Below are 24,336 nucleotides of genomic sequence, written 5' to 3' on the forward strand. Positions count from 1 at the left end.
ATAATAATAATAATAATAATATTTATTAATGATACACATACGTATATGTATATATATATATATATCAGTATTGTATTGTCATTGATTTTCGGGTTAGATTCTTTACAACTAATCCTGTGTAAACAAAAATGGTTATAGTAATATATTTATTACTGTACAACCATAAAAGTTAGTCAATCATAGGTAACAACTAGGAACTGACGCACCAAATAGCTTAATATCAAACTCTATATTGAACCGCGATGAGTCGATTCCTAGACATAGGTAGAATCTAAATACGCATGGCGCCTAAAGTCTGTCGCGTGGGCGAGACGAGAACTGAATGTACTGGTTTATTACTTCCATGCAATTCCTTTATGTTAGATATAAATTCATGTGTGTCCCAGCATAATACCACATACCCATCCTATTTTATCTCTATGTACTCTAGCATGCGAACATTATAGTTTGTGCATGTGCTTGTACTATGCAGTATGTAAGATTACCTTAGTGCAGTACACAGTGGAAACTAAACCATTTTAAGTGTTAATGATTTATTTCATCAATTTGTTTTTATATAAAACAATGTGATGAAATAAATCATTAACATTTACAAAGAAATTAAAATGAGGAAAGTTTCTACCTGTTATTTTTTGGATGTACAATATTGTATAATAATAATACTTAATAATTGAGGCACATAGTCTGGCCATAAATATTGTTACAAGGAAATCTATATTTTTATGTTGTATATAACATTTATTAATGTAATGTGTGTTAGTTTAAACAATATTATAAAAATATTAAAAATATATAAAGCTTATTTGAAATGATCTTCAGTACCAATCTTATAGATTGCTTTAAGGCCTCCAAATGATTATACGTTTAAGGGAAACATGACTCTTAAAAAAATTAAAATAAAAAATGGTGAATATTTAAAAATGTGCCTATGACAAAATATGCCTAATGCCCCAAAAACGAGAATAAAGCAAAGTTGTAGTTATGTGGCTAAAACAACGGTATTTGAAACAAACGAATTCAAAAATTGACAATTATTGATTTTAGCAACATCAATATTGTTGTGCTGCAAACACGGAAGATTTTACTATTAGTCCTAACTATCTTCCACTTTAGAACTTTTAATACACGCCCAATCGAATTTAGCTTGGCTGACCCGTCGACTTGTTTGACAATAGGTCGAGGTTAGACCGAGAAATCGTTTGAGAAATAATTTTACAGATTTTTTTTCTCTCATATTCAATTGTTATAAGTATTGTTCAAAGAGTGATACTTCTTGCCAACAAACTTGTACACTTTTTTGTTTAATATGAAATGTGAATATATTAATAAACAGACTTATTTATTATACAACCTTAAATTAGGTGAGTTATTTATTGAGGTGTTTAATTTTAATAAATTTATATTGTAATAGTTTAATTTAACTTTAGGTACTTTATTTACGTAAATCGACTTTTTTTACCCTTGAGACAGCAATCATCCCCACCATTGTCAGTATAGACACGTGTTATTAGTTGTTAAAAGATATCTAAATCTGGACACGTTGTTATACTTTCTATACTTTAAATTACTCATCAAAAATGTTATTATAAATATTAGTTAACGTATTACTAACTAATTTGTGTATCTTCATTGGTTCACAAGTTTATTTTGCTTTTTTGAAGCTACATAGTTTTAATTTTTTTTGGTTTTTTTGTAATATAAACATTAGTAGATATTATGATATACTCATACATATAATAAATTTGACAAGTCTGAATTGAATTTATCACAAATAACCATTCTTTGCAATAAATATATTTACTAAGTTCATATAAAAAATTAAAATTAATACTATTGTTTACACATTTGAATATTAAAAAGTATAATAATAAGATTTCTTAGTAGTAGTATTAAAAATGTTGGATAGAATTACTTCAACCTAATGTGGTAAAATATAAACTCTTCAGCTAATATATTTTGAAGCCGTACCTATGTAGATACGATTTAATATCGGAACTGCAGTTGCGCCTTTCCATAAGTTGAAACATCGTGTACAAAGAGTGGGCGGGCAATATTAAGGTCATCCATCCGACGTGATGTCACCATTTTATATTCAGTGATCTTTTATGACCTCTGACTTTTAATCATTGAGTTGACGCAGTTTTAGTGAGCTTTATTTGTTGCAAGTGCAGATTATCATCTCTATAATGTAAAGTTTTGAAATATTCAATGTATACAGTAGTACCTAATAGATAGTACTTATATCAGTTGGTAGGCAAAATATAATATTTTGCAAGTATATCATAGTAATATGAATTTTCTCTAATATTACTATATTTTATACGAGTGATATGCTAAGTCTCCAATCGCAATTGACCAATTGAAGTAAAATTAATAATAGCGTTATTGCATATATTATTAAAATGAACATTTTATGTGCTCTTTAATAAATAAATATGTCCCAAATGAAATAAATGGAAATGATTGTAGGTATATTTTTTAAGTACTCCAGATCGAGGACATAATACGTAGTTTAAATTATGGATTGTATTCAGAATACAGCTGTATTGTATATGTATGTATATATAAATACATGCTTGGCGCATATTCATATATAAATATTAGAATACATAGATACTTATTACGAATTATATAATCAGTCGGTTCAGAGCTCTTCCACGTGTCTAAAACCACTCGTTTCTCAGACAAGTGGTAGAGTACGACCCTGAGTAACTTGTGAGTACTTTTGGCTACTTTTATGAGATTCTAGCGAGTGTCGTGTTTCATGGCGTACATTTGCATTTTTTGGGCTCTTCCCTTGTATGTATAAAACCTTTACATAAGCAACGCAGGAGCCCGTAATTAAACGGCAGTATCTAAGTTAATTATACAAATGCTTTTTATTTATGTGGTTAAGCTACGCATTAATTACATTCACGCCGCGCCGGCTAGGCGACGCGAATAGGTAATAGTAATAAATGTCGGGCAATCACATTCAATTTGTCACAGTAACGTTACTTAAGGTCGACTATTACTAGGCAGTGTCTCGTACTGTAATGTAAACTATTATTATTACAGTATAACAAACCAAATCAGTATGAAAGTATAACGAAATGACTTTGTCAATATTATAATAAACGTTTATGAATGTCTAACGGAGCTGATAGTAAAAACAAACCCTAGTTTTTTTCCGCGTTTCTAATGACAATATTAGAAACATGGTTGCTATGATTGCGCAAGTTTTATTGTAATAACTGGCTTTAAAACAACGTAGAAGTCGATATCACATATTGGCACCACGTCGCTTACAGGAGAGAAGAGGGCCGGTCCAGTTAAGCTAGCCAAGGCTCGCAAGGTGTTTCGATTTAATCTCCCTGGTGCCTACAACCTACCGACCAACCACTCCACTCAGCTTCAATGGAGCCATTTGCATGCGACTCGTCGACGAGGTCCGTCTACCCACGGTTACACGGATCGTAAATTTCGTCCTTTTACTTCCAAGGAGGCATTTTTTCCAGAGGAGCAGATGTCCATTTTTCCGTAAAGGGCTAATTTATTGCATGTTGCGGCAAAAGCTATAAAAGAAGTCTTTGAATTAAAAGACAGGCAAAATGCAAACGTAACCTCTTTGTTCAAAGTGTAAAAGTCCGGTTTTGTTTGTGTGCTTTTATTTATTATTGGAGTCATTTTTGTGCCAAATATCAATCCCTTAACCCTTAAAATTTAGAAAATAAAGTACTTGTAATTGAGTAAATTCATTTAAATGCGGTATAGGTCGTCATAAAAAACCACATGTACAAAATTTTAATATTATTTCTCCTGCCATTTAGATTCTTTACGATAGATCTGTCAATCAGTCCATTAAGAAAGGCTTTTTTTACTTAAAGATAACACATCAATACGGTTATGGTATTTCAAAAAACACCTTATTGTAACGGAGAGTATAATAAACCAGACAGATACAATCGTAGAGACCATTCTCGCAACAGCCCGATTCACTTTCTACTGAACGTTGGCCATTGTCAGCCTTTAATTTATCTAATGTAACAATCATTTGCGTTAAATACTCGGTTCGCATATTACCTAATGAACACGTATTTGACTTTCAATAACACGTTCATTGTGTTATAATTCTCATTGCCGTTGCAACTAAATGAAAAGTAAATTGTTCTAAGGATGTTTATTCTAAATAATTACATTTATTTAAAATTGAGACACGTTTAATTCCAAGAACGAACCACTGTCTGTTTACAGTGGTTATAAGACGTAGTAGTAAAGCGATGTTGCAATAACCGCAATGAGTCATAGTTTTGGCTATTACAGACCTGAAGGCCACGCCGGGCGTAATGCAATATTGGTCCAGTCCAATAATTTCCATTGCAATCACTCTACTCCATTAGACAAATCTGATTGTTCCGTTTACACGTAGGCGTCCCTAATAGGACATTTGCACGATCCATCAACTCTTTGTTTGTAATCGTCGTGATTAATAGATATATTGAATATAATTCGACATAACCTATCGATGGATGTAATTAATAACCATTGATTTTAATAATTTTCTAAAAATATCCATGTATGTATGTCATCAATAAATATAGCTCAAAACGGAGCTTGAAAAGTGATTCAGTTACATGCGAATTGAAACAAAAAATCACACCCATAAAACAAAATCATCGACCGAAACGAGTAACAGACTCGCCCGATTACTCAGCGTGTAATTTGGTCCTATAAAGTAGCAGGGGCTCAGCAGTTCGAGAAGTAAATCTATCAATAAATATTTACAGAAAGACGATACGCATCGATGCCCATAATGCGATAGTAAATTACAAGAGATGGAATTCACAGACATTATAATTACATAAATAGTAAATCTACTTACGTACATTTACTATATATCTTTCAGTGCCCTTAATAATCTTTATTTTTTAATGATCCTAAAATCTAATACATGTATATTGTGTTTCATAAATGAAATGTTCTCAATTTATGAATCAAAGCGATACTAACAAGTAATTGCCCCTTATTCTGCGAGAGACTTGAGGCAATATTTACATTATTTTAATGAACTGTTGGCATTCTGCTTTAAAGTGCATGCTAAATATTTAGCAACAACAACGAGAATAGCTGCCTTTAAGTAAACACCGCCCTGAAGAACAAAAGGTCTTGTCAGAGATAATTCTCTAAAAGTTTTCTTTTCAAATATCAATCACTCTTCGAACTTACATATTAGGAACTAATGATAGTTCCTAATATGTAAGTTCGAAGAGTTATTATTATATATTAAATTTAACATTGTTAAATTAAATGTGGTTAAGGGTAGTGTAAGAACATTGAATAGTTAATTAATCATTCAATTCACAAAGTTAGATATCATTTTGCGTTGAAATGTGTAGTAACTCACCACGTATATTTTGTTACCACGTTTGGTTACCATTTAAGGAAATCTCCAGTATGTGAAATTTTACTGTATATTAAATCTTACAATGCAAGTAAGCATATTAGGATAATATTAGAATTCCAATAAAAATGCATTACTTTATTAGCAATACGTTATTGACATGAATCTTTTATTTTGTACAAATTAATAATGTACAGAAAAACAAAGAAATATAAGTAATTTAAAAATTTTTAATGGATGTAATTTGATCCGATTTTTTATTTATATACCTATGCTATTATTTTTTTTTATTACAATATCTCAAAAGCTAATGTTTAAATTGATATATTAATATTAAACTGACATTGTTAAATTATTAATACTAGAAATACAATTGTATAATTTAATCTATATAATTAACATATAATATTATATAATAATTAATTCATTACTATTATATTTTAAATATGTCAGACATAAAGCTAGTATTATTATGAGCATTCTGAGTATTCATTTAGGTTGTTGCTAACAGCATACAGTTTGCAAATATTGCTGGTTTTCTGTCGCCGTTTTAAAGTTTTCCAAGGCCAGCAAGTGAATGTACGCTGTGTCAGAATTAGTTACATTAAGTCGTATACGAACACGAATTGTCCAATATCAGAATTAGACTTGCCTGTGCTGTGCCTTTATATACCTAACCCTATGCTTTGACAGCATTATTATTAATATTATATATATATATATATCTTTATAGAAGTTGCCTTCAAAAATAGAAAATCTATGGTATCATTTAAATATCTAATAAAATCATGAGCTCCAAATTAAACTAAAATATCATGTATACTATATGGCTATGGCTATGCAACGACAGTTGAACGTTGAATAATAGTTTTAATAAATATTACGGATTTGTATATCATTTAACACTATATAAAATACACCTAATACAAGTGTTACAGCCTTTTTTTGTATAAAGGACTCCAATATAGTAAATATTGGTGAGATATAAATTAATTCAGGCTTAGTTTTAATAGTTGATTACATAATAATTGATGTCAGTACCAATGTGTGATAGATGCAGATAAATAAAAATTGCTAATGCTATTGTTCTTTGCTATATTTGTCAGGATCTACAGCTAAAACAAAGGATAATGTCTCGTAATTTGACAATCGCAGATTATACAAAAAGGGTAATTGCAATGCGTTCGCAACTTACACAGCTTAGTTGGCATGCAATTAGTGCGCGGTGCTTGTGGCGCACTCTAAGTGCCGGCCTGCGGATTAGGCCTTAGTGTTTGCCCACCATCCAAGTGGACGTTTACCGATCGCGTCACTAATGCTCTTTGTTCGTTTATCGATCTCTGAATAGTTGATTACCTACCAAAAATTGTCACAGTCAAATTGTAATATAAACGTCCATATTTGTGCCAGCTAATATATTGTATACTTCCCTTCATTTTATTCGACGAACTAATATGTTAGAATAACAATAGAATAAATATATTCCTGTAAATAGTTTCGTATAAAACCCTTTTCAGGAGTATGGCTATAATGGTTTGACAAACATGATTTCTATATCTATAATATTTTAAAAACTCGCCGTGCGTCTCAGAATAATAAAAATGTTTTTAGTTATCGATAGAATTTCTGCTATCTAGTATGAGTGAGATATTTATTTTATTTATGAAAATTGATACGTATAAATTGAAATATTAATTATAATTATAATAATTTCGGTCCCAAAAGCTAGGTATAGAAGATACAGAACTATTTACTTATATATATAGTCTTATAAGTCATTAAAATTGCATGGTGAAGTCAGTCACCTTGTTGCACTGGCGGAACAAGCACGTGGGCATTTGCCAATGAACTTGACTCTGCATGGTGTCGCATGCTAATCCTGTCAATGCGAGGTTTTATTAACATTCAGTTATTCCATCCATATTCTTATTGTGATACATGGAATTATTTCTTAATTTGTTGTCGTTATCAATTTTGGAAATAGAACCGTTTACTTTTAGTATATTAACTGAAAACTTAAATTGGTGGAACTGTCAAATCTATGCCATTTAACCTAATAAAATTCAAGGCTACGATAATAAGCTGAAAATTTACACTCTATCCATACGCATCCATTTCCAACGGCACGCACATTTTATGGCTGTTACGGACACGCACTCCATACAGTATAAATGTGAAATTATTAAAATTAAGGCTCTTTATGAACCTCTGACTTCTGGGGGAATATGAAAATTGGAAAAGTTTTGGCATAATGTATACGCCTACTGTGTATATGATGTAGAATTATTTATCTACTCGGAGACGTAACTAATTTTCATGTTAAATTGCTATAACTCAATTTCTATAACATTGTTACTAAACCTATTTTTATTACAATTTTTTGTTGTTGTAATTAACAAAAAGTGCATCCACCTATGTAAATATTCGCGATAGTCGCCATCATCGACGTTTCGAAGTATACAATCAAGGTTTCATGGGATCATGACCAAAACTGGATGACAATTTAATAGCTTAGTGTGGGTGCGGCGATTCGGCGATTCGGCTGTTCATCCATTTCGTCTTGTTTATCGATTAGTCAAGAATCCGCGCCCATGGGCCAACTTATGTCATTTGGCCGGGAGTCAAGGACGACGTCGTTCGGCTCGACGGTGCCGCGCCGGCCTTATTTGGCGATTGGTGGGCGCCAGTTTTACGACTTTGCCTTTTTCCTACGCCCTGTTTCCATGTTGGTTACTCTTTAGATATATAGATACATTGTTTCATTCGTGTGCTGCAGACACAAAACATTGACCTTTTTGAGAATCCTCGCTCACTTTGTCTCAAGGACACAAATTCACACTTATTCTTATGATGTCTCCTAAATGATTACTTACTTAACTTATTTTATGAATTTGAACTTAATAATATGGTCGTCTCCTACAAAAGTGTAATTACAAGACGTTCCAAAGGAAATTGTTCGATAAATAGATTCATCTACAAACGATTATACGAGTAAATAAATGAATGTGTAACAATCGGAAGCTGTAACCATTCAAGTCGGTGACGGGGTCTGTTGGCTGGAAAAATGGAACGTGACATTTTAAATTTGGCGCAAAGCTCGCGACATTAATCTGGCGCGTCGCCGCCCTCGCCCATGCCGTGCGTGGCCTAATCCGCCCGCTCCCCGAACGATCCGGGAAGATGGAAAAATCTCGAAAGACTCACATCAAATTACCAGCTTTAAAGCGTTGTGAATTCCCTTGGGCCGGAGACGAACACACCTTGCCTTTCAGAGGCACCCCTAAAAATATTGTCGCAAGATCCTTCGGGAAGTTTAGGCGGTTTGGGTGTGCACGTGCTTTTGTCGTAGTCATACTTTCATTGAGTTTTACGTACAACGTGCTTCGCACTTAGATTGGGTTTCGAAGTTGTCATACAACTTTGCTTATTCTTATTTTAAAGATTTTATGGAAATACAAAAGTTAGTTGCCCCATCTTCTTTTAATATTGTTATATACTTGTATTTGCAGTACAAATTTTCGTCAGCGAACATATTTAAATTGGTCGTTTTAACGCTAATAAATAAAATCTATAACTTCTTAACACAATTATCTTAAATGAGATCGTCGCCTCCAATATTATGGAAGTTTATCTCTTTAAGTAATAAAAATTTCTCCAACCTATAATAAAATTTATTTTAATCCTTTAAGGACACTTTAAACTTTTTTAAATTATACATATATAAGTAAAACTTTAGTTATTTTAAACGTGCTAGTTGCGAAATCTTAATAATTTTATAAAAAGGGTGAGCCTATTTTGTTATGAGAAACGTAATCTTGTTTACATTTTATTCCAGAGTTACATATATCTTATATTAGGTATGGTAATTTGCACAAACTCACAGAGTTATGAGCACCTAGGTGAAGCTGGCACAGACGATTGATTATAAGATAAAATGGATTTTGAATTACCAGAGAAAAAAGGGTAAAACAAAATAAGTGTCCAAGATTTTAGTAGAAGTACTATGGGAGTATATTTATTCTAGTCTTTTTACAACATCCATCCATTGTAACAACCTAATTTTGTTACAAATGGATAATGAAGGTAAAAACAACTCTGAGAGAGGCCTTGTGGCATAGATGTTTTTACAATTACCCAAGTGTTGATCCTTGGATTTAGTTCACAATTAACACTGTTCAGCGAATTGTATAAGTTACCAAAGTTGAAAATTGATAGCTTTCATTATTACTTAACTTACGACAATTCATTACTAGGTATTATAAGTATAGATCGTAACTTAAGTGTTAACGATAATTAATGTTAAAGACAATGCTCTATTAAACTGACATTATATTTTAATATGACTTACTGTTGTACACGATGACTATTCATTTATATTTGTAATTTATTATTTTGAAACTTTCATTCTTGTTGCAAATGCATATCTTATACTCGTTAGTTCTTTGTGTCGTCTCACAGACTAGCTTATAGTTGAATTTCGCCATCGGCAATGCGCTACTTACCATTTTCAGCCATTCTCTAACCCCGGCGCCAGACAGAGCTTCAAAGGTTCGGACAGGTATTTAAGGACCTTGAAGTCACACTTTAACACATGTTGACGTACATTGCACCTGCCAAGCTTTGCTTATATCGCGTTCTCAATACTTACTCTGTATAGAACTTTGCATTCGACAAACATCGACATCAACAATTTGCGAGTCTGTTACCAATACGTTTGGACGCGGAACATTTTAATGCAGATTGATAAAAAAAATATATAAAAAATCCACAACGAACCGTAAACTGAAAATGATTATTCGAATTCTAATGCATGCTCCAAGCTAAACATGTTCCACAGATAGTGACCTTTTAAAGTTATGTCTTTACTCTCGATTAAAATATCACTAGCAAGTCAGACGCACTACGGATTAAGTACTTGCATTATTGCTATAAAGTTATCTAATCTAACCAGTAAAGATTGTTAGCTTACATTACTACAGAATAATAATATAAATCTCAATTATTTATTATAAATGCATATTTGTAAATAAAAGATAACCTATGTCAGTTCTTTTATATATATTATACAATCTATCTTCACGTTAAATTTTTATATTAAAATCATTTAGTCATGAAAAGGTAAAAACCAGACGCTTTCACATTTATAATATTAGAATTTTTTTTTGTAATTGAAATGAGAAGCAAGCTGGTGGCGTAAGTGGTAACCCACACTACAGGTAGCTATAGCTCACTACGGATATCACGATATCATGTAACGCTACTGCCTCTTAGCCTGTAATTTCACCGCATTATGTCACTTCAATTGAAAATCATCTTAGGAAGTGAACTACTTGTTGGCTGAAATAGGTAAACCTGAGTCAGGTACCCACGCAGTTTTACAAACTCTACCTCGGTAAAGTGTGTATTATTAGTATAGATAGATGCTAGGTGACATAAATTTCCAAACCCCCAACATGGAACAAATAATGCGAATTAACATAAATTCAAGGTTGTAAATGGTAACTATTCTCACAAAATCCAATCTTGCACATGTCGCTGTTCTGTAATGAATTCAACAATAATTAGAGTTTGCCGCGAGAGAGCGCTCACGGAGCTTACCGGCGGATGTCACAAATCCTAGCCAAGGGCCGGGGCGTGTAATGCAAATAACAGTGTTTACCTGGCTCGGGAGTCCGCCCGCGTCGCGTCTCCGGCGGTGTGCCGTACGTCCAGTGTTGCCACCTTAGTGGTTTCACCACAAAATCTGGAGGATATGACCCCCCTTTGATGTGTAAAATCTCTTTCCAGCGGTCAGTAATATTTATAAGGCAAATATTGGTAAATATTTTTACAAATGTTCCATTATCTGCAAATCATATAAAACATAATAAACGCGTAATCATTTATATAACTTTTGAAACGAAACTTTAGTACAAACTAGTAATATGTACTTTTTCAAAAGTATAGGAATCAAATTTAACAATAATTCCTATAAACCACTCAACTTTTTAGATAAATATTTCTGGCTGACTTTAGAGTTGTTATTGCATTTTTATTTCTATTTAATGGAGCTAGAATAAGAGTGAAACAAATTAATATTGAAACAAAATAAAATTAAACTCTTTTTTTTATTATGCCATTATTTTTCTGGTGGTTTCGTTAAGATACATCAAGAAACTTGGTAGGTTTTTGGTGTTCTGCCTAGTGTGCTCGCCCAAATAAAGTTGGCAACATTGCGTGCGCCAACGTACCACCGTCTGTACCGCCATCGCAACGCAATTCATAATAACGGCTTTTATTTCCGTAACTAGCTATGCTCTCATTTTCTCGGTTAACGCGTATTGTGTCACGGCGAAACGAATGCCGTCCAGTAATGGAGTTTTTAAGCGCAACTTTTTGTTTAACTGTGCAAAATTATGTAAGAAGAATATTATGTTTATACAGTAAAAACTACCTGGACTCTTCTGGGAATTGTTATGTCTTATAACATTCTACTTGTGCGTAAGCAATGTGAAACCAGTATCATCAATCAGCATCAGCATCAGAATTACATGCACTTTGTAGCGGCTACGATGTGACTGATCTGCAATCTGCTGTGACGTGGCACGACCGTTTGTGGACTGCAGTTGGCTGCATCATACCTGCAAAATTAACGTTCATAGCAACGATAAGTATAGGGTTTTACAAATCGAGTTTATTATCAGTGAGAATGCGTCGTCGCGTGTCACATTACGTCCGCTGAATTTGAAGGGAATTCTGCAAGAAACTATTGCGAGTTTAACACTGGTATAATTTGCCGGGCATATTGGAAAACTTGTAATTGGTTTAGTTTTATATTCGCAACACTGAGTGCGGAGTGAACTTAAATGATATCGCTTAGGATTCGATCTGGCTGATTGTGGTTACTACGTATTTATAAAAAAATATTATAGTTATTATATAAAAAATTTAAATTAGGATATAAGAGGTTCCTTGGCGACCACATTCATGGATATGCGAAGTAAACTCCGCTTTATAGACTAAAGATTTTTAGTCAAAGGCGGAGTTTACTTCACATATCCATCACCTTCACATTTGTCTCGCGGAATACAATTATTCACTGTTAACTACTCTGTCTGTAACGTAATTACATATTTTTACTTTTTTGTCTATTAAATTGTCATTACACTTGGCACACAATAAATAATATGTTATTGCTTTGGTTTCAGATATTGCCCGGAGTCATATATCATTGTAAAGGAACTCTTTCAAATGTAAGTAATGCTATAAATTATTTTTATATTACCACAATAACAGGCAGAATTACAGAAATAGTCCTCTTAATCGCTATCAACTATACTTCTTACTTTATTTTAGTTGTAAATTTATTTTGTATTTTTAATATCTAGCTGTTTCACTGTGTCATATTTTTCATGATTACACTTGGCAAAATACCAAGATCTCACTCGCTTATCTTTCGTAAGTTTTGCTGCTCAGCAAAAATGACTCAATATTTCGCCGTACTTTCCTAAAATATATTTATAACTGTACCAATTACCTATTGAATGGTTTTCATGCACTTATATAACATCACCTGCTGCATATCATAAAAAAATACATTGTTAACTAAAACCTCTATATACATATATGTATCATGAAATAGTAAATAATGTAATACAAATGTTTTCTTCTTATCATATCTTCATATCATAATGCCAAATTGTGTTTGTCACAATGTTTGTCAGTATCTTTGTTACCTTTCCACGACCTAACGACTGAAGGGGTATGAAATAAATTTGATATTAATATATTGTATCACAAGGACATAGGTTACAATTTATCTTATAAAAAACAGACATATGCTATAAATATATAATTTAATTAAACCTTAGTAATTATACGGAGAACTTACGACTGTCGGAATATGGACACGATCTTGTAGTTGCATGAAAGTAACTATAACCGTTGCCTGCTCAGATATTTATGAAAGAAGATGTGTTGGTAGCTGTTTTGTTTATTCGTACCTTTTGAATTACTTATGCAGGTAGTCATTTATTCAGCTAAGGTTGCGTACCTGCATCCGAGGCCAGGTTCACCATAGCGCGAATAATTCTAGAGCAACATGAACCATTGTCCGGATCTGCCGACGAGATCCACATTAATAAATGTCAGATTGCTCTCCGTGTACATATACAGACGAAGAGCTAATATTACCAATATTATACATATATTTAGATTAAAAATAAATCTTTATTATTTATTTATCACTTTCAGTTACCACAGCTTTTTTGACATAATATCAATCTCAATACGTCAAAAGTTTTCATTTTATAAATAGAATATGATTTCTTGTTCTAAGAATATTGTCGAACTTTCCACAAGGATTTTTCATATGTATTAGTTAAATAGCCTATCTGAATAATAACTGATGTTGATTTAGGCAGGATTATCCATCCATCAAATGAAATTTTTGTTGTCTCTTACACACAGGTCTCTTTCTCCTAAAATATACCAATAAACTCATTCGATATTTTTATAAGATATTGAAATGATTTTCCATTTCACATTGCGCAATAACAAATATTAAACTACTATTATTTATTTAGTTTATAATTTCTGTTTTTGGTATATATCAAGAAACCAAACGTGCAATACTACTTTTGTAAATTGAGTTTCTAACAAAGACTTAGATTCACGTAAAATTTTGACGTTGCATAAGTCTAATATCTTTGTTGTGTCAGGCCCGTAATGGTCATTATATCATTGACTAATTGCCTAAAACTTCCAATTGGTAAGATTGTTCGGCACGTTATTATTTTATAACTAGTTATGTGTTTACAACTAAACCCAACTTTCCTATTCTCATATTAAAACACAACGATGATTAGTGATAAATAAATGAATCTCATCAATATTCCTTTGTAAGAAAACAAAGAGACGTCATCTCCGAAACTTTGTCAATTTACGTTGAATCCGTAAAGCCCCTTACAGTTCATGTCCGCACTTGGTACAAAAGTGGAGGTAACATCAGGAGAACTTTACACTCTGATGCAGTCGTACTTACCTTGTCTAGAAAGGGATCAAACTGCGGTGCATTCTCCGCTATGTATTATGCAGTTCTAGTATGGGTGGCATGTAAGCGGCTCGGAACCACACCCGCCAGCGAGGAGGAGGCACATCGTTATTCCTTGAAAATTTTCTATTCCAAAAGTTTGGAGAAGCTATCTCATTTCACATATATTTTCTAAATTACCATCTATCGATCTGATCATTGTAGCATTGTTGCTCGGTATTTATTTGAATCGTTAGTGCTAACTGAAAATAAACATAATATAAAAACTCTGTTTATACTCAGCTTAGCATCACCAGTCAACTCATCGGTTGTTTGCACCCGCCAGAACTGAACTTTGCTTTACATGTAAAAATAGCACTAAGTAGAGGTATAGCTGTTAGTACTATACTTAGTAAGCACATGCATGTAAAATTGTTTTGGTCACTCGCACTTACATCTTTCTGTATTATCTACTTTCGTAAATTTTCGTATTTTATTATATAATTTTGATATTTAATCAATGTTTGTATTTAAATTGAGCCAATTAGATTTTCAAGAATTTTCTTTGTCCAATTTAAAAATATTTAATTCACGTAGAAGGAAAAGATAAAAATTCTCATGAGAACTGGTAATAGGAGAACGATTGAAAAGTAACGGGAAGCACTCAGTAGAGAAACATGTAAACACTTTTGTACACCTTGTATTGTATCGCACCCATTAGAGTACGTAATTTTTAAAAAGTTTTCGAATTGTCAACATTATAAATACGACAAAGTAATAAAAGTTATTATCGTACATATTGTCCACGCGACTGTACATTATAGAATTGATACTGTATGTACGTATGGGCTATTTTATTTATAATGTAACAAGTGTATCTGCAAAATATATACCAACTGTGTGAGCTAAGCTAATCGCATCTCATTTCCGACGTGTCGCCCGTTCTAGTGGGGAAACACAAATGAGATTGTGGCCTGACATGTCATTCCGGGAGATCTAGTCGTACTCAACATCACACTCGAACTGGATCGCCTCACATGGCCTACTATTTCTATAGAATTCCGACATTATCAATATATATATCGTTAATAAATCATGATTACTGCTCTGTCAATGTCTGGAAAACCTCCACTTAATCGCGCCGTATATATAATCTAATTTCGTCTATTCTTTTCTTGCGCTAGATCAGGCCTTCAAGCCGTACTTATTACAATTTTACAATACAGTATAATATGTATATAAATACCTATCTTCATTATTATTAAACTAATGGCTAGTTAAAAGTAATAATTCAGCCACCACTAATACTATCAAAGATATATTTTTCTTGGATTTAATTAATGTACAATAAAATTCAAGTACCCATATGAAATATTATAAATTATTGCGTTAGATAAGAATAAGAAAAGAAGACTTGGATGCCACCAAACTTTGATTCTGCATAAATTCAGATCAACTAACTATACATAACAGACGAAAGTCAATTTAGTTTAATCACAATGAACGGCTTTTCGAACGAATAGAGGTCCTTTATCGCGTTTCACGCAAGTTTCCTCGAGCAGCTTTCTCTCTCTACTTACACGATTAATTTGAGTCGATAAATCCGCATTAAAAGCGGGGCCAGGGCCGGCCAACTGCGTCGTTCTGTGTAAGTAGCGGTCATTTCAACCTTTATTCTCGTTCCGCTTGCTTCTTTTTAAACTATTCCATGTATTATCACTTAATCTATATCCGTACCATATGAAGGAAGTGTAGCATTCGTCGTCAGTTATCGATCGGAAATTGGTAAGGTCTAAATGTCAGTACTTGGGTATGGATAGCGGGCGTAGAGGCTTGGTGTAGTAGACGTCACTAGCCAGCCAGACAGACAGGCAGCGTGCGCGGCGCCTGAGAGCCCATTAGACGTCTGCCCGATGTGGAACGCTCGATAAACTTGTAAAAACGCCTTCTACCCATTTAATTTTATACCCCCGCTTAAACTTTGCTATTGGCAGATTTCTTCCTCCCTTTTATAAGTCTGTCATTAACTGTATCGCGTATTTATTACTTTGCATTTGTTTTTTAAGCTTCGTCGCCTCGTTAATTCTGTAATGTCATTTCAAATACAGACTTTGTATGCAAATTGAGATCCGTAATTTATAGGAGGTTATAGAGGAATAATTTGCCTGTTACAGCGAACGTCCAATACTGAAAATTAAGGTAGCCATGGTTGTATGTATCAAATATGATTTGGCAATATTTGCACTCCTTATATATTATAATAAGTGCGAATATTGCCGAATCATAATTGAAATTGAATAATATGTCGTTGTATAATCATAATTGTGAAAATTAAGCATATAGGTAGGATACAGGTCTCAGCTATGGTACAAAAATAGGTTGACATAGTTATATAGTTGTACGTAAATTATTTTTTACTGTTGTTATATCAAAACCTTTAAGCGTTACTCGTAAAATGAACATGTTCAACACTAACCTATAACCTATCTCTTAAAAGTTCTCGTTTAAAATCATAGGTAGGTACTCTACATTGCGTCTCGAGCCGGGGAAGTGATATTGATACAAAATATTTATGACTTCAAGTGATAAAGTTTATGTTGCGGTAAGAGTTTTATTTTCCCCGTCAAATATACCTATCTTTTTTCAGTAACGTATAAATGGTATATTGATCAATAAAATAAATAATATATCCAGTTGACTTATATGGTTACTTTTGTGGGCAATACATTCCTAATATCGATGGCGACGTGCTACATTCATTTTATTCTTCTTGCACTACAATGATAAAACTCGTCTCCATTAAACTAAAAGCACTGTATAATATATGAAATGAATAATGCCCTCCAGAGAAGTATTAACCCGATGGTGATTCGCAATATCTATAAAGTTAGACGATTGTGTTTTCACTATAAACATATATAAAATACGATCACAAAGGCGATATATTCGACGATTAAACGCTTCTAAACTCCTAATTAGAATGTAAAGGGAAGTTCAATAATACTTTGCCAGTTGGCAGGGCACGTACACGAACTTTTATTCAGCGAATTCGGTTACGTAATTCGCTGGAAATATTCAAGTTTTCCCTTCGGCGAGACGTTATCGCAAGCGCCCTCTCAACGCCCGCTTGGTGGCGCGCGGGAACGGGCACGGCTACCAGTTAGGGCACAGCGTGGGCGGGCTTGCTCCCCGCGGAGACTTAATTTGTTGCTCTCCTGGCGCTCCACATCTCACTTTCAAACGGCGCGGCGTAACGCGACCTTACCACTTCCCCTTCTAACACCGTATACGGTATGTACCTACGCCTTCACCAGAGACTAGACAGAACACATCCACTCGCGTCGAGTACACTGAAAGTTACTCGAATGTTGTAACAGGATTAGAAAAGGTTGCTTAGTATTACTTCAGTTGAAATAGAAACTAGAATTTATCCTATATATCTGACACGTAAATAAAGCTAATAACAATAAAAGTCATTCTATTTAATCCAATTTGAAATCTGGCCTAAACTTGTAGTAACTAAACATGATAAAAAGTCTACTACTATACACATTCGATATAATTCAGAAGTATGATTTCGCAATAGCTTACATGTGACATGTACTCAAAATCTGACACAACAAAATACCTTGTTTGAAGTCTCATTTACGGATACGGACGCGACGGTGTTTGGGACACGAAAGATTAATCACAATACTATAAAGGAGTGCACTATACAATATGTATGAGATGTTTTGCAAGACGGTATCCGGGACAGATCGTATAAAGTTTTATTGATATTAATGAATAAGGGACATAGTGTGTAATATTTAATATTACTGAAATTGCGATGATGATAATAAAAACAGTTTTATCTATTGTATGACACTGGGAGACTTAGGAAAGATACATATATATCAAAATTTATTTTAAAGTCTATAAATACATATCTACAGTTAATCATTCAGTTAAAAACATCATCCATCGATATTTTATAATCGTCTCTAATTTTTTATTCGTTTAATAAATTCAAGAAATCAATTGTTCGCTGTGTGTGTTAATCGATTTATTTTTAAATATTTCACCGTTTTCTATTTTAAAACGAACAACAATGCTTTGTTAGCATTGTATTGGACACATGAGTGAATTTATGTTCATACAGTTCTAAATACCGGTTTAAGTTTCGTATAAAGAAATCGGCTAGCCGAACGCTCAATTAACGAAGTCCGGAGAGCGCGACGAGCGCGGGCGCGTTTCGTTACACACTCGGCTCAAATTGGCGGCGACCACTGAACTGTAACAATAATTACGCCGCCCGACTTGTGCCATGTTTCTCCTACCGAACTTATCCCATTGTAGTAATCCTTAATATCTAATTAAACCATAGTACTTGCTTACAAATTTGGCAGTGGCGTTCGTCGCGCGGTTTTTGTGGCACATAAACAATTAACACACATGGTACTCCGACCACGTATCGATAGTTGCGACTTAAATGCATAGTTTTCAGCCACGTTGTCGATCAGTTTCCGCCAAATGTTCCGCTGCGGGCGGTTGGCAACAAAACTGCGCCCATGTGGTACACCACAATAACCCGTATGATTTGCGAGGTTTATGCAATTAATACGATGTCTTTTCCTATATTGTTTTCCAATACTGTGTTTATGTATACTTTGTATTTCTTTTTGGAATCATAATGTAGTATATCGTTGATCGGCAACTCGTAATCATAGCGAGCTCCATCGGCCACTGAAAGCTTTTTGAAAGCTCGTAGCGACGCGCGATGAAAGGTTCATATCGTCATTTCAAGCGAGTCATTGCAACTCGTCAGTTATAATACACTTTTTTTTTTTTAAATTCTTTTCCTTGTGTTTAGCCTATCTAATTGCAAAATATTTGATGTACTTGCGGGTATTAATATATAGTATTTGATTATATCAGTAACACAAAGTTTTGTAATATATTTAGACGTATACCCTCATATATATTTTTCTCTGTAACATTCTGTACCATACTGCAATTATCTGTTAATGTTCCACTGCTGAGGAAGGTCCTCCTCATAAGAGAACTATTAACGTACTATTACCACCGTTAGCAGATTTTCTTCACTTGGACTAGTTTTATTGATTTTAGTGCTTAACATATTTATATTTAAAAAAAAATTGTTACATTTTGTGAAAAAAGATCGGTAACAAATAGCTGAAAACCTACTTGTTATGTTGGCGCAACTGACTGTTTATACACATTATGTTCATTCTATTATGTAGGAATGTTATAAATCTTACCTAGGTATGCGTTTTGAATCCTGGATGAATGCACTGACGCGGAATATTTAGTAATAATCCATTTGCATCTTACCAATAGATTTCGTTGTGAGATTAAATTTCAAGCTATGTCAAAAACTATAGCTAACCAAAAGTGGAAGAATCTTTGCCTTATAATAGATCTCAACAGAATAACAAGTTGTGTCAGAGGTAAATAAGTTTATCAGAACTTCTCAGAAAGGCGGATTCAGTGGCAACGCACACGTGTCACCTATGTACGATAACTGTTTACTATAAGGCAGGGCAAATGCTTGTATTTTAGTTTATTTATTTACTTTATCTTTCACTGAAACCGTCATGCCTGGTTTTCCTTTCAGATAGTTAATACTTGTACATCATCAGTGCTTCGGTCATCCTAATTTCCTTCCATACACTTTCCGTCCACGTTCATATTCAATGCCTATTTAAATTACTTGAATTCATTCACTTAGTTTACAAATATAGTTAAACTTGGAAACTGTTAAACGTATTTTTTCTACATTTTATAGGACACACACATTTTTACAGTTATCTATGTATTCGGCATTAATTAGTTATTTGTTGAACTACTGTCATGATAAATGTTTAAATAATGCACGTTCAAGCATCTAAGCCTGCCTAATGTCTTCTTAATGCACCTTAATATAACGAAGCATAAAATTGTCAGTCCAAAGTTGCATTGTGATGTTTTTGCGTCATACTTTTATTCACTAAATTGTCTTTATGCTATATTGGAAATATGTATACACCCATACATATAATTATGAATTGATGGATATGTTGAACGTATAAATATTCTTGAGTGGTTACCAAAAGAAACACCGATATATTTTTTACACTATGACTATTATAAATGTATTAAGTATGAAATGCTACATTTAAAGGTTTTTTTTTTCTTTTAGTTCGTTTAGCCAGTTCACCGTGAACTTCTTTTATTCCTGGAACGTGATCTGATCGAGATGAGGCGCATTGACATTATGGCTCTGTTCACTTCACTTGTATCTGCTCGTCACACTTTGCTGTTTTGCATATTATCATAGTTGAAATGATTTCCAACGTTGGCATAGACGACGCTCCCCTACGGCGGAGAAAATTCCTGCACCCATTTGTTTCCGTGATGTATAAGACGTAAGCGCATTACATTTTTGTACCATTCGCTTTGCTGCTGTATCTTATGGCTCCATATGGCATTCCAATAAAGATCCGAGGTGACAAACGGGTTATAGTTAAATGTGACGCAAATTTTATTGAAACACCGTTTTGAATCTAAAATAACTGCGCTTTCTTTACTGTAGCACCTACTAGACTACAAATATAAGAACTCATATTTACCATATATTATATGACACGGCATTTGCGTGTTAAGTTTTTGAGGTATGCACCGCCTACTAATTACAAGATACCGTGTAGGTTAAATTCCACCATTATTCATTCGTCTATATATATTTGTTAATAAAAGTTAAAATAAATTCTATAAAGAATTGTATTTCTTCTGAATAAGCTCTGTGTATATAGCCAAAGCAACAGATATTTCTTTCTAGGTGTGTAAATTCAGACGTATTCGTAATTCTTCCTACAAAAAAAAATTTAAAAGTTTTTCTTAGCTGAAGATTGTTTTTTTTCTGCGCGCATGATTTCGCCCTGCCCTGCCCTAGCACACCATAAATTATTACTGCAAAAAAAACTTTTAAAGCTATTATAACTCCTATTCCATAGGTACGTATAAATCGTAGCCTGCGATAGCAATTTATTATGGTTCATTTTCTAGTAAATGTAAAGCTTTCCATAACTTATAACCCATACATACGAGTACTCGTATGCGAACAGAACTATTTTGTAAAATAAATCGTTATGACACTCTCAAACACGAACAATTGTTCAAATTTAGTTTCACTAATGAAACACGTAAAGTGTGTGTTCGAATGAGAATTCGAATGTCACAACATAGAGTAGCACCCGTTTTGTTATAGGGGATACTCGTTGGACTGAAGTAGTTATCTCAGCATTGCCTGAATACGCACGCTGTGGCCGCCATGTTTATTTTTAGTCTGGTGTGTACAGTACATTCACTGTTACCATGAAATTTACAATAATCATCGCAGCTCGTCGCCCGCCCTACCTCTAAACTGAACCTACAATTGACAAAAATACAAATATTTCAAAAGTGTGCTATTTTACGCTTGGCTATCACTGAGTTATAACTCTTTTGATATTCGGGTATGTGCCATAGGATTACTTTTAATCTACGATAAATGTCACTAAAAATACCAAGTCTTTTTGTTTATATTTTAAACATACAAAATATGTGTTACATTTGGCATGTATTATGTATTGCCGTTTACGATACTACACACTACAAAGAGATATATGTTATACAGATATTACCTTCCGCAAAAGGGGTCGATAGACATTTTTGGGGATAACCTGCGTGTCGCGGTAGCTAATACCCTTGTTCGTCAAAATACCATTACGTACACGGCGCGGTCCCCCTGTCAGACAGAGATTTGGCGTAACTTAGTGACTGATTAGCAATTGCTTTGAGCTGGCGGGCGCGACAGGTGGTCGGGGTACAGGGGAAAGGCGCCTGACCCGCGGCCTCTTGTCTGATTGATGGCCAAGCCTCGTTCCCGTTTTAACTCTACTAGTCTGTATTGGAAGTCAGCATACTTGATATTTCATAAAGAGATATATTTCACGCATTTTATAAAATTATGTATGCGCACATAATATTAATATCATATACTCGTATTTACTGTATTTAATGAGATAAAACAAATGGATATAAATTTTTAATTAACGACAATATGCATCTATGAATATATTTTTTTTGCAACATTCAAATTAATCATCAGGAAGTGACCAAGTTTCACCCAAATGTCAAATGTCGATTGTCTAGTCGAATCGGTCCCACGCTCCGCGCCCGCGGTCTAATAACCCGAGGTCAAGTCTCAGCTCATGCATATTCACAGCTCAGCCGACGGCGGTTCATCTGTAACGGTCCTGCGACCGGTTGTATGATCCTATTGTTACATGCCCATATCGCCGACCCCATGGTCCATGTGACACCGATGGTAGCGCGGCACCGGCGCCATTGCTTGCATCGTTACTCTGTTTTATGCAATACGACGTATGTTGCTATAATAAATTGGACATGGCGCTAAAGAGACAGTGCAACCGGTTTGTCAACTTTATTTTAGCACTTGTTGGCAAACAGTTTTCGGAAAGGTAAAAAAAATGTCTGCCGCTGCATAACAGTAGGTTACGTATGTAATTAGCATACTAGTAGTTTCAAATAGTCGTCAATAACTTTTGAATTCTTTTCATTTATTTCATTACTATAGAATTTTCTTTTGGAATCCACAGATGGTAAAAGCGACATTTTCGCGAATTCATATGACATCACCTTTTATTACGGAGCGGCGGGTTATTAAGATTACAAAGGCCGGGTCAGTTGTTAAACGCCGTCAGTAGATATTTATATTCTAATTAGGTGCCAGCGACAGCGGACTGTGAGGGTGCATGCGTAATTCGAAAGTACATTTTTTCTGTACATGGAATAATATTAAATAATTTTAATGAAGTAAACAGAGGTAACAGACGATAAAGCTATTTAATAATGGTGAACACTGACGGGCGATAATTCAGTTTTAAAGTTAACCAGTTATCGCGAATTCACTAGGAATGAAATATGATGATTTCCTGGAAATAGAAATAGAAATAGAAAATCATTTATTCAAATAAACTTACATTGAAGCACTTTTGAATAGTCATTACATTTTTTTAATCTACCGCTCGTTCGGAAAGCTCTCTCATCACAAGAAGAACTAGCAAAAAACTTGCGTGTTGCACTTTTAAATAATTTTATTATTACTTTACATTTTTAAGTTTAAGTGTGTGAATACAAACCTCCAATTAGCACACCAATTCAATTAAATAGTCAAATAGAAAAAATGTTGAATATGTAACCTACTGGTTAAACAATTAATAAGAGGAAATCAGTCATATGGGATAGATATCGTATGGAGATTGACCGGGCAATATTCTTTTCTAACTTCTTTTTGGGCTACATAAATTATTTAGATTTAAAAATAAACTACTGAACCGATTTTGATGTTAAGCAGAGAGATTATGGGGCTAAACAGGAGTATCTATACCTGTCAATTAAAAATGTTCATTCATCGGTTAATAAAGATAATGAGCGTGCAATGAAGTATAAATTTTATATTATTGTTTTAGGTTCGGTTATATTAAAGTTTTTAATGTAAATTAAAAGAAACAAAATAAAATAAAAAATTCTATTAGAAGTTGCTGAAAATAAAATGTACTCGTTTACTTATGTTACTCTAAAAATACTTAATATTAGTTTGAATACGATACGCCTACATCAATACAATACACTGAATATCACACCTACCTCTGTAAAGTTATTTTTAAGTCGTTTCAATCAAAAAATAATCTCATTTCTGTTTTTATAGAAATATCATTTGACTATACAATTGTGATTGGTCATGTTTTATAATTTACATTTACCTTGTCGAATCGGTTCAATGTCGTTTTAGAACCACAACAAAAGAATACTTCGTAAAACCGATTGGTACTAAATGCACATTAGTCATATACTGTTACCGATATGAAATATATGTATCTAAAATATCTGTATACTTTAT

At 33.6% G+C, this 24,336-nt stretch overlaps 1 protein-coding gene across 3 annotated transcripts in view; it reads left to right on the forward strand.

Annotated features, from left to right (window-relative positions):
- LOC131852710 (protein muscleblind) overlaps positions 1–24,336 on the forward strand; it is a 175,216-nt gene that overhangs the window by 67,783 nt on the left and 83,097 nt on the right. For all 3 annotated transcript variants that reach the window (XM_059203431.1, XM_059203430.1, XM_059203429.1), the window contains one exon: positions 12,568–12,612. The gene's annotated coding sequence lies outside the window, so the exon portion shown is untranslated. The remainder of the gene's footprint in view (positions 1–12,567; positions 12,613–24,336) is intronic.

The sequence above is a fragment of the Achroia grisella genome, unplaced genomic scaffold (genome assembly GCF_030625045.1).
Source record: "Achroia grisella isolate CSIRO2021 unplaced genomic scaffold, CSIRO_AGI_Agris_v1 utg856, whole genome shotgun sequence".
In the NCBI taxonomy this organism is placed as follows: Eukaryota; Metazoa; Arthropoda; class Insecta; order Lepidoptera; family Pyralidae; genus Achroia; species Achroia grisella.